We start from the raw sequence: 12,980 nt of genomic DNA on the forward strand, positions 1-12,980 counted from the left end.
CTTTGCTCACATCCGGTTTCATCAACATGTAAATTGTAAAGTCTTGCATTCTCGCTTGTTTGGTTGGTCTCTTTGAACTTTGGAGCTCCGTTTTAATCATTGTGCTATCTAATTTTAGACCCATAAGCCTAATTGGTAGTGTGTACAAAATTATCAGAAAGATTAAAAGTGGTGATGCCGTCTATTATCTCAGAATATCAGGGTGCCTTTGTGCATGGCAGACAAATACATGATGGTATTTTGATTGCATCTGAGTTACTTGACTCAAAATTAAGACAACAAGATACTGGGATTATCTGCAAAGTATATTTTGAGAAAGCTTTTGATAATGTGAATTGGGGATGTGTTGATACTACTTTGGCTAGATTTGGTTTTGGGTGTAAATGGAGGAGTTGGATTAAATGGTGCATCACAACTCCAAGATTTGTTGTGCTCTTGAAGGGGGGAAGCGACTGAATTGTTTAAAAGTCAAAAAGGTATAAGACAGGGGGATCCCATCTCTCCATTTCTTTTCATTCTTGTGGATGAAGTATTATCTTTGATGTTTAAAAAGGCTACAGATCAGGGCCTACTCTCTGGTTTCAGTGTTAACTCTCAAGGTACTGTCATCACTCAGCTTCAATTTGCAGATGACCTAATTGTTTTTCTTAAGGATGATGAATTTCAGGTTCGCAACTTAAAGAACATTTTGTTAGCTTTTGAAGTTGTTTCTGGATTAAGAGTGAATTTCAGGAAGAGTGCCATTGTTGGTCTTGGCCAATTACACAATGCTGAGCTTTGTGCTGAGATTTTTGGTTGTGCTATGACTCAATTGCCTATGAATTACTTAGGCATCCCTCTTGGTAGCAAATTTAAATGCAAAGCTGTCTGGAATGATGTTATTCAGAGGTTTCAACAGAAGTTAGCAGGTTAGAAGAGATCTTATTTGTCAAAGGGACAAAGACTAATCATGATCCAAAGTGTGTTATCTAGTTTACCAATTTATTTTCTCTCCATGTTCCAGATGCCATTAAGTGTGGTGAAGGAGTTGGAGAGCATTATGAGAAATTTTTTGTGGGGATCCAGTTCAACAACCAAGAGGATAAGTTGGGTTAATTGGTCCAATGTTACACTTCCTAAATGAAAGGGAGGTGTTGGGATAAAAAAGTTGAGGCTGGTTAACAAAGCACTACATGCAATGGTTATGGAGATATGGTAGAGAGAAACAAGCCCTCCGGAGGAGAATAATAAACCAAAAGTTTGGAGGTATCGATGATGTTCTTTTTCCTAATTATTCTAATAAATATGTTTGTTTTAGCTTGTGGGATGGAATCTTAAAAGCTAGAGACTTTGTTAGAAAAGGAACATCTCTTATTGTGGGAAATGGAAGCAGTATTTACTTTTGGGAAGATATTTGGGTGGGAGAGCAATCTCTCAAAGTTCTTTTTCCTGATTTGTTTAAGTTGTCTAAAAATAATGATGTAGTATTGAAAGATATGGTGTCTGCTGAGGGAGCTTGGGATCTGAAATTTGCTAGGAGTCTAAAAGAAAATGAGGTTGTTGATGTGGTGCAATTATTGCAGGTAATTGGTGATCCTTTAAATTCTCTTACTTTGGAAGGTATAATAGAGGATGACAGACATTGGGATTACGGTATGGGAAAAGGTTTCTCAGTGGCAAATGCCTACTCTGTACTAGAAACTGATGGTTTCCTTGCGTTTCCTGACAAGCAACTTTGGAATCCAAAAATTCCTTTGAAAGTGGCTTTTCTGGTTTGGACTTTATGTTACAATGGTGCTCCTACTTTGGATTACCTTCATAGTGCTGGTCTAAATCAAGATGCTACTTGCTTATTTTGTGATCAACATATTGATACAAATGCTCATCTTTTCTTCATTGCAAGACAACATATGAGGTATGGTCTTATTTCTTGAGTAGTTTTGTCATTAGATGGGTGTATTCTTGTGATATCAGAAGAACTATGTGGGAATCGAAAAACAGAAAAAGCAAGAAGATGTTAAACATAATATGGGGTTACTTGCCGTTTGTTATTTGGTGGAGCGTGTGGAAAGAAAGAAACAATAGATTTTACAATAATATGGCTAGAAATGTTGATCAAATCATTGTCGATGTAAAGTGTTTGTTGTTTCAGTGGACTATAAACACTGATGTGTTTTCTGGTTTTAGTTTATCCACACTAATTGTAATTGGGATGTTGTAGTTCACACATCCATGTAATCTTCTCTAGTTTCTTTGTGATGAGTGCCAAATATTGTATATATCTATCCCTTTTTGTTGGCATTTAACTCATCTTTTATGCATTAATTCTACATTTTATCCCATATTCTGTATTTTCATTGTTTTCAAGAATAAATATTTTTATTAATTAATTTTGCATTTTTAGGTAATAAATAAAGTTCGGATGAGTCGCGGAGCGAAAAGAGCAGAAAAGTAGTGAAAAGCCGGGAGAAATTACGCAAGGAAGCCGCGAAGAATGGTGCGCACAACCTCATTTTCTACACACAAAAGCGCCTCCGTTCTCAGCCATCAGATCATTTCTCAGAAGCATCCGACGGTCGCTCCTTGCTGAGCATCAAAATCTGATGTCTCTGCCAAGCACCACAGCGCTGAAATTCCAAGCCTTCAGATTAGATGGTAGTTGAATCCAACGGTCGCTCCCTTGCTGTGCATCAAAGTTTGATATCTCCGCCTAACACTACAGTACCTAACTCCATCAAGTACCGTTCATTTTGTTGTATCATATAATCCAACGGTCGCTCATCGCTTGACTCCGCATCACCGTCCGATCTACCTACGATCTTCGCATCTCGCAGCTCAGAGTCACAGAACATCAAAACTAGATACAACCGCCTTACACCCTAGTGACCGAGCACCATCCACCTAACCAAACAACCCCTTCTCCCAACCAGTCGACCTTCTCCTCCACCCACCCCTCTGCAGAACCATCACCCTGCTGCAAACCATGTCTGCCACCGCACCACCATCATCACCACCAACTCCACTGCCACCACCACACCTCCACCATCATACACACTCGACCCATCACCTATATCACGTTCTAATCTCTATCAAACAATTAATTTCGCCCATTCTCTCACCACTGAACCCTAAGAGTGAGTTGGTGAAATTAGTTGATGATACAGAGCAATTGGAGGTATGGGAAGCAAGAGAAGATGACAAGGAAGATTGGGTCGAAGCTATTGAGTGCTATCAGTGATTAGGTAACACCCAATTTCAATTTTTACCAAACCCTAGTTCACTGTTTTGGGGGAAAAAGATATTGTGTATAAATTAGGTTGATGGGTTGTGTTAGAAAGTTATGTTGGGATTAGCCCACATCCAGGACTCTCATGTCCTGTTAACTGTTAACTTTAGTTCAATTTTCAATTTTCAGTCACTGCTTAATTTCAGTTCACAGTTGTGTTGTTCTTGTTCATTGTTCCATGTTTTAAATCTTTGTAGTTCAGTTTCATGTTCATGTTGTATTCCTGTTATGCTTGTCTCCTGTTATTTATAGTTTTGTTCATTGTTAGTCAGTTAGTCCTGTTAACTTGTGTTGTTGCTCACTGTTAGTATCAATGTTCCTGTCATGTTTGTTTTACTGTCATTTGAAGGAATGCTAGGCTAGGTATCTGTGAAGCAATGTGCTGATTGTGCAATGGCAAGAAATCAGTGCTCATAGCAAGCTGATGTTCTTGCCATTCTCCTTGTATGCTTAGGTTGCAGTGTTGATTGTGCATTGGGAGAAGCTAGTGCTTATAGCAAGCTAGTTTTCAACCCATTCTATAGGAATGCCTGTATTCTTGCCTTAGTATTGCTTCTTGTCAGTTTCTTTATCACCCCTGCCCTTGGCCTTAGGCCTTGGTCCATTCTTGTTTTGTTCTTTGCTTTTGCTGTTGCCCTGTTGTATCTTTCATTTTATTTTCTGTTGCTTTTGCATTGTTTTGTCCACTGTAATTTTCATTTGCTTCTGTTCACTTTTATTTTGCTGTTGCTTTGTTCCTTGCTTGTACATTCTATTTGCTGTCCCCTGCTGTGTGCTCTCTTGTGCTGCTGTGCAGCTCTTTCTTTGCACTGCTTGTGCAGCTGCCCTGCCAAGCTGCTGCCACTCTTGCTCCTGCTGCTTGTGCTGCTACTTCTTTTCTTGTTGTGCACTTGCCTTGCTGTGCACTTTCATCTGCTGCACTGCTGCTGCACTGCTTGTGCAGTTGCTACTGCTGCTACCACTTCCACTGCTGTCAAGCTGCTGCTGCTCTTGTTGCTGCCTTGTCTGTTGCTGTCAGGCTGCTGCTACCCTGCCACTCCTTCTCCTGCAGCCAACTGAACCCAAGTTCCAATCCAACTGAGCCCAATTCAAATCAGTAAAGCCCAAAGGCCCAGACTCTTTACTAAAACAAAAGCCCATTTGCACTTCAAAGATAACTGAGCCCAAGCTCAGTTCATTTTAACAAACCCATTAGTACATTAAGCCCAATAGTTCCAAAGGGGTATTCATAGCCCAATAGCAACTTAGAACCCAATTAGCTAGAACACTCCAAAACACACCCGATCTCTGTGGATCGACCCGTACTTGCACGAGCTACAGCTGACGACCGTGCACTTGCGGTATTACTGTAGGCCCCCGTTTTTATCGCTTCAATTATACACATCTCCGGGCCCACCACTTTGTCACTTCTTTAGTGACTTAGAATTTTTATAAAACATTATGTTTTGCGCAATTAAACTTACTCCCTCCGTTTTCAAAATAATAGGCCGGTTTATGTTCAAAATAATTTGCACATAAATCAGTCCATTGTTTTGAAACGAGAGGAGTAATAGTCAAGAGATTAGAATACAATTTTGAGAATAGTGTGACCCAATCCTGAAGATTTGATCCAATGTCTACTAACATTTAACGTATACCGTTTTTATAGTCAAGAAAATTTGATCTCCGTATATGGGAGTTCATGTAGATCTTAACATTTAACACATAGGCGCACATAAATTGTACAATATTTCACATAGGATTTAAAATGTTTACTATAAAAAGGTTTTGGAGTATTTTGTATTTCGCCATCTGGTGGTGTGTTTGGAAAGAAGAAAATGCGAGAGTCTATACTAATGTCAACAAGGACTATAGCGAATATCAAATGTTTGATGTTTAATTGGGACATGAAGTCTGGTTTGTTCTTTGATTTTAATTTAACTACCTTATTATGTAATTGGAATGTTCTTATGCATACATCCATGTAAATTTTGTTTCCTTGGTGTCACTATTTTCGTGATACTGAGTTCTCTTTTATAAAATTTACTTTTTTTTAACTCTAAAAAAAAAATTTTTTACTGTAAACTGCATGGAGCAGTCTATATGTCTACTCTTATACGTAGAGTGGATGCATATGTTGATATTTCCCATTGGGATGTATGCATTACATGAATTATCATCTCGGATATGATAGATTGATTTCTCCCGACTGAAATAGAGAATGGGTCTCATTGTGCCCCATTCCTAATCCAAATGGTAGAGGCTTTCATCTCGTCCATTCATTTCTCTGTTGGGAGCTATCTTCCGGTTGGTATAACATCTCCCTTTTCATCTTCTGGAAGCTCAATACATTATTTTATCTATTTTTTTTAGAAGAACTTCTCGTAGGTTGTATTCGTTGATATTAAGTTTCTAAAACCTGACCGGTTTGGGGCCTATGACTAGAAGACAAAGTAAAGTAGTTTGAAATAATTCTAAAAGCTCCTTAGCTAATGGCTAATTTGCCTTTATTCATCAATTATGATTAATTAAGTTAGTTAATTAGTGTTTGGATTTGATTATACTTTACAAATTAGAGTAGATATTCATTTCTTTTTCTAGGTTTGCAAAAGAAGAAGAAGTAGAGAGGAAAAAAAACAATAACTAGGGTTTGTAATTTGGTTATCAAAAATGAAGCTTTATAACAACGATGAAGATTCTAGTAGTGGCGAAGAAGTGGGTGCATTAGATAATCATAATTTTGATCCTACCGATTTGGAATATTTGTTAAATAAATAAGACTATGTCATCGAAGCATAGTTGAGGACCTTCTTGAAGAACAAGAATAACATAAGGGGGAAATAAAAGTCATAACGCTTCTACTGGTCCGATATACGTTCTAATGGGTCGTAACGTAGCTCATAATCACACAAACATCAATTGAAACCCAGAATCGGTATATATGGTGCTGCCGTAAATATCGATTCTGATTTTTTCCGCATATTTGGAACGACAATCGGTCGTTGTTCATATCCATAAAGACTGATTATTGTACACTTTTGGCGGGATTGGTAGGCGAAAAAATCGGTTTTTGTTGGTGATGTACATACACTATTCCTTCAATTGGATATTTTCGAAAAAAAAAAAAAACACAGTCTACAATCAGGCTATGTAGGTTTATATGTAATTCGATTGTGGAGACAAAAATTTACTGGAAAATGCATTTTCAACCCATAGAAAAATCGGAGTATATGTCACACAACATGAACAGATTGTTGTTTTGGGAAATTTTGGACAAAATTCATTAAATTGTGAATCGGTTCCTAAACTAACTCATAAAGACCAATTGTTAGCAATCGGTGAGCCCGACTATCATTCGTATACTGATTTTTGTTGTTTGACTTGTTGACTTGTTAATATTTCAGAATGTGCTCATTTTTTATGGATATGTCAAATTTGTAAGACGAACATATCTTCAAAATATTAGCTTCAAATGTATTACCGCTTAACTTTTATTAAACACATGTCTTAAAAACAAAAATAAATAAATAAGATAGCATGAATTGAAGAGCGCCAAGAGACCTTCCCTTCCTAAAATCTCCGTATCATTTAGGTATTTAGTCTGTGGTCGATCAGTGTTACAAATACTTGTACCTGCCACCAAAATTTATTTATGGTGAATGTAAGTTATCAACTTACCATGCGTGATCAATTCGAATGCCAACTGTCACGGAAAGAACTGGAAATCCAAGAACAAGAAGTACAGTAACATTTTTTTTTTATTGGAAGAAGTACAGTAACATAGTTTCTTTGTTATTGTTTCAACTTTATAGTTCACAATTTCTCCATCAGTCTACAAAAGTTATACCTAAATCCAATCCTAGCCAGACTAGATTTTGTTTTTACATTTTCTATACAGCCGGGGCCCGGGTGTCTTTATCCTGTACAAATTTTTCCACAACTACCCTCATTTAAATCGAAAATTGGCAGGTAAGGACACGTGCTGAATTCAGGGAGTTAGGGTTATTGAAGATCTTCTTCTGTTGTCAAGAATCAACCCGACATGATATATGTCCCATCTGATGGAGACTTTCTTTCTTTTTTTGAATTTTTTCAAATAATTAACAAAGGAAAGAAACAAAAGTATGGAGTCTATGGACTTTGGATATCTTAGGTGGGACCAACATTAGATCATCTTTTCACTTTTACTTGACATTTTCACGCATTGATGTGTCACACCCAACACTTGATCATTTGTTGGATTAAACAAACCTTAATCTTTGTGGCTACCGTACTTTTACTGCTGATATACATAAGGTTTTGGCATCCAGTAAAAATGTTCGAGAAAGATCCCAGCCGTGATTTGCATTCGCTTCCCAGGGGGGTGTCAATTTGCTTGGGGCATACCATTTGTCCTATATGTATTTTGGTACACCCCTGAGCAATTTGGTATTCCTATTAATCCGTTGGGAGAAAATATTCGATGCAGATCATATTCATCGATATCACCTGATATTGGCTTATATAAAACACTCAGGTTACATACATCTAAAGAAAATATGGTAGCCGGAGATGAGTGCAGAAGTGGAGAAGAACGAAATTATACTGCTCGATAATATCGTTTTGGTGATAATATCCCCAATAATCATGTTGGTACACAAAATCAAGATTATGGTGCAAGACATCAAGGTCTGGATCTTGTAAAGCCCAACAGCTTGACTATCATCTTTGACTATTAAGTGGTAAGGAAAAAAAATTCAGTAGCTAATGCGATACAAGTGGTAAGGAAAATTTTTCTAATAATTCCTTATACTATCTGTAATATGTGGAAAATTCTTAGGGGAGCTGTCGCAACGGAGGAGAATGTACGGAAGAAGGGCTTTCGTACAGTCAGGGATAGAGCTAAAAAAAAATTGTTATGGGGTGCAAGAAAACAAAAATAAGCTTAGATATAGAAAAGAAAATTTCTATTGGGCCTAAAATAGGCTTTGGAGCCATCTAGGCCGGGGTGCAAGTGCACACCCTTGTAATAGGTTGGCTCCGCCCTTGCGTACAATGTATAGATTTTATTTTTGTGAAAATGGACAAGACATAATGGAGCATATTCTTTGAAGATGTTCTTTCAGTGAGAAAATTTGGCACTGGCTTGGAGGTATTTTCAATTTCTTTCAATCCTTCTGATTTTGAGTAAGTTCTAAGTTGTGTTAAAAATAAAAGTTTTGCTGTCAAGGAGGTCGGGAATATTTGCTCATTTACATTGATGGTTGAACTGTGGTTGACTAGGAATAAGAAAATTTATGAAGGAGAAAATCCTAATACTGAGAACATTAAACATGAAATTTTGAGGTTCACAAAGGAGTGCAATGTAAGGGTGAAAGGTATGCTGAACAATTGTGTTTGTGATTTAAATATCCTGGCATTTTTAGGGGCGACCCAAAAGGAATTAGGGGCGATACTAAAAGACAAAAAAGGTCACCCAAACGTAATTCTAAGCTACCCCTTATCTTTGATTTTTCGAAATGGGCGATATGCCCTTATATAATCGGGAGCCTACACCATAATCGGTAGGTTAGAGGTGAATCGGTAGGTTAAATTGAAACTGTACCTACCGATTATAGTGTAGATACTTCGGCTAATAATCCCTTTTATAATCGGTAGGTTATCCAACTTATATGACTACCGATTATAAGGAGCCACATATTCAACCTTGGCCAAATTCCATAGGTTCTGAGGGGTGCAGAGCCAACCATAACAACTTGGCTTAAGTTGTGGATGTAGCCATAATCGGAAACTAAATAGGTTACAAAACCTTCCGATTATAAGTTTCCCCAAAATGAGTTTTTTTTTTTAAATCCTTCACGTAATGAATTTTAAAACCTGTTATAATCGGAAGTTTGTACAGCTTAACAACCTACCGATTATAAGGAGTCCCAGATCTAACCCTTGCCATATTTCATAAGTTTTGAGTGTACACAGCCAGCCACAACCACTTGGTTCGTGTTTTGGATGTAGCGGTAATCGGAATTTTAATATGTTCCACAACCTTTCGATTATAAGTTGCCCCAAAATGAGTTTTTTCAAAAATCCTTCATGTAATGAATTTTGAAATCTAGCCTAATCGGTAGGATATATTACTTCTTACAATCAGATTATACGAAGCCCCAAATCCAACCTTTGCCAAAATCCATAGGTTTAGAGGGTACAGAGCCAGGCATAACCATGTGGCTCATGAATTTTGAAATCTGCTATAATCGGTAGGATATACAACTTATAAAGTTCTCGATTATACAAATAATCGGAAGTGTAATCCTGTAACCGGTAGTCTGGGGTCTATATATTAGTGTTTGGAAATTGTTTTTGGGTCATTGTGAGATATCTTCCGATTGAGTGAGAGAAGAAGAAGAAAAAAGAAGAAGAAGGGGTATATGTCGCCAACTTCCGATTGTTTCCAAATTCCATAAACATGGATGGGTACGAAGAAGAACGTGAAGTTGTTGAAGTTCAAGGTTCACTACCGTTTAGAGATGACGATTTGGGGTATATGTTGAATGATCAAAACTTTAATGGAGATGAAATCCTAGACGACGACGCTTTCATGGAAGAATATGGAGAATCACCCGATATCGAAGCTAACGATGCATCAAACATACAGGTATGTTTTTATCAAACTCTAATACCCAAGTTATCCATGTTATGTGCGTTTGTGTGTGTTTTTGAACGTGAAAATTCGATTTCTGTATGCATTGAATGCCATGAACGACATATATTCGGTAGTTAATTTAGTACCATATCTACCGATTATTGGAAATCGGATATATGTTGATGTAATAATCTGCCGAATATAGAAAAAAATCCCCAAATTGAAAGCTTCAATTTCTCACAGTCGGAAGTTTTATACATCCACAAACGTCCGATTGTAAAACTTCGCCCCAAATACGAAATTCTCAAAAAATGAAATATTTGTGATTCTTGATATTTCATAATCGGTTGTTTATGAATTACTTTTACCTCCGATTATTGAAGTTTTCTTTACAGGAAAATTGTTCATTTGTTTATTTTGTTAATCGGTAGCTTATGGTCGTAATAGGCTACTGATTAATCTATAAAGTATGCAAATACTTACAAATTGTTGGATCGACAAGATTAAGTGGCTAGTGTTAAACATCCTCTTTTGTATCGTTATGTAATCATTTACCCCTTTTTGGACAAGTCGGACATGAACTTGTTGGAGTGATCTTTGCTTTGGATTTCCATACTCTCGCACAAATTGGCTATATACCCTCGCTCAAAAGACTTCGGGTGTTAACCTTCCTGCTATGACATCTTCACGTCTTGTTTCATGATACCATGTTTTCACAATGACCAAATCTTCAGCTGCGTCAAACGTTGTCATGCTTGTAAGTTAAGATATAGAATGAATTCACAAGAGTAGACGATGGAAAATGTATTTGTAGAATACACGATGCTATATATGTGTTGTTTGGTGCACAAATAAGAAGAGTTTACTCTCCTTATATAGATGAGAGTCCCAACGTATCTATTTTTTGAAAATATGGCCGTTGATGCGTACTTTTACAAGACTGTACTGAAATTACGTACAATTATTCCATAAAATCGGTAGGAAATGGTTGAACCAATGCAACCGATTATGCGTAATCGGTAGACATTGATAGTCATATACTACCGATTATAGGTTGTTTTGTCAACAGAGTTCTCAGTCTCATTAGAGTGGTATAATCGGTAGACATTGATAGTTATATACTACCGATTGTGTGTGGTTTTCGAGGCACGACTAGATTCTTTTGAAAGAAATAGTCGTTGGAGTATAATCGGTAGGTATATAAAGAATTAAAACTTCTGATTTTCATAAATATTTTGAAATTCATAACAATATCACCTACATATCATCATAATTTTAAATTGAACTTCCACAATTCTATTACAAGGTATTGTGATTAGCGTCGTGGACGTGTTGGACGAGTCCTAAACGGATTAAATATTTCCATCGCCCTAAGGATTCTAAAATGAGCTTCATAACGGAAGCTTGATCTTTTCCATCTCTGCCATTCCCCGAGAGATCGTTCTATAATCTCATCATTGGTTTCACCCCTCAATCGATATTGATTCACAAGATAAGTTAAATGGACGAATTCTTCGACGTGTCCGTTTATTGAACCAATTCGGCAGAAAAGATCAGTGGAGTGGCGGTTGTTTGGTTTACCGGTGTCGGCGCAGAATTTTTCGTGAATTCTCCCCAAATAACTCATACTCATTATGCCGCCTTGCCTACATTCTTCTCCTCGTCTAGGATAGAATTGAACATAGCGCCTACATAAAGATAAATCTTCTTCAATCGTGAACTCCGTTGGATTGATGAATGGTCGGGGCATTATGTTGAAGATGATGTTGGAGAGAGTTTAAAGGTTCCATAGAGGGTAAAAGGATACAATCCTTATATAGAGTTTAGAGTTCCAACGGCTCTATTTTGTTGGGGAAACTGTATAATCGGTAGTCAAATAAGGTGATGTAACTTTCGATTATACAGTTGCCCCAAATTTGGTTTTTGTAGAAATCTCAAATTTTTCGAATTTGAGAACTAAAATAATCGGTAGATAATAGGACTTCCGATTATACAGTTTCCCCAAATTTTGTTTTTGCAGAAATCTCATTTTTTTCGATTTTGGGAACTAGAATAATCGGTAGTTAACCTGCCTACCGATTCTAAGTTGCCCCAAATTTCTTCTTTGACGAAGTCACCAATTTTGGGAATTTAGGAGGTACTATAATCGGTAGCTTAGTGAGGTTCTCAGTCCTACCGATTGTTATAGAAGCCAGATACGAGTTAGGCACGAAAACACACTTAATCGGTAGTATAATCACGTTAATAAGCTTCCGATTGCGGCATATTAATCGAACACAAAAAAACTTCCGATTGTGTAAGGGCATTAACGTATTCTCCGCGTTTTTGTACATCCGTTAACGTTGTGTATAGGTTGGGAATAAAAAAATCGCCTCTAATTCTTTTGGGGTCTCCCCTAAAAATGCCAGGTTAAATATAATAGTGACTTTTGGAATAAGAGGTGTTAGAAGTAGAACATTTGGAGTTAAGGAGGTTGTATTTAAACTACCAAGAAATAATCAGATTTTACTCTGCTGTGATGGAGCTGCTAAGAGTAATTCAGGTATTGCAGTTTTTGGTCTTATAGGGAGGAGCATTGATGGAGGGTGTGTAGGTGCGGTGTCTGGTGGCTTGGGAGTTGCTAATTTTGGTTATAATTGATTTTGACCATTTCATATTTTGCTTTATTAATAGTATTCAATACACCATAATAAATTCTCCTTGAATGGCATTAAAAAAAAGTTTTGAGTACAAAATCAGAATTTGGTTGGAAGAAAAAAGAGAGTTTTATCTTTTAAGAGTGAGTTTCTATTATGCCTCTTGAGTTTAAAAATGAAAATGAAAAGAATTAGAGGAGTTGTTGAAGCCTTTTTTCTCATGGAGAGTTTTTATTATATGTTTCTTGAATTTAAAACAAAATGAATTATTGTGAGAAAGAAAAACAGGTGTGTGATCATCCTTGGTTTTTCTAAAGAGTTTCTGAGAAAGAATGAAGTGTAAAAGTTTCACATCCTCTCACCGTGCAAGAGTGATTGTGTAAGAGATTGATCTCGGCTGTTTTATCCTGAGGACGACGCGACATTGAAGAACTGCTTGTACAATTTTGGGCAGAGCCGCGAAACGTCTTAAAGAAAGCGA

Source organism: Papaver somniferum, chromosome 7 (genome assembly GCF_003573695.1).
Source record: "Papaver somniferum cultivar HN1 chromosome 7, ASM357369v1, whole genome shotgun sequence".
Lineage (NCBI taxonomy): Eukaryota > Viridiplantae > Streptophyta > Magnoliopsida > Ranunculales > Papaveraceae > Papaver > Papaver somniferum.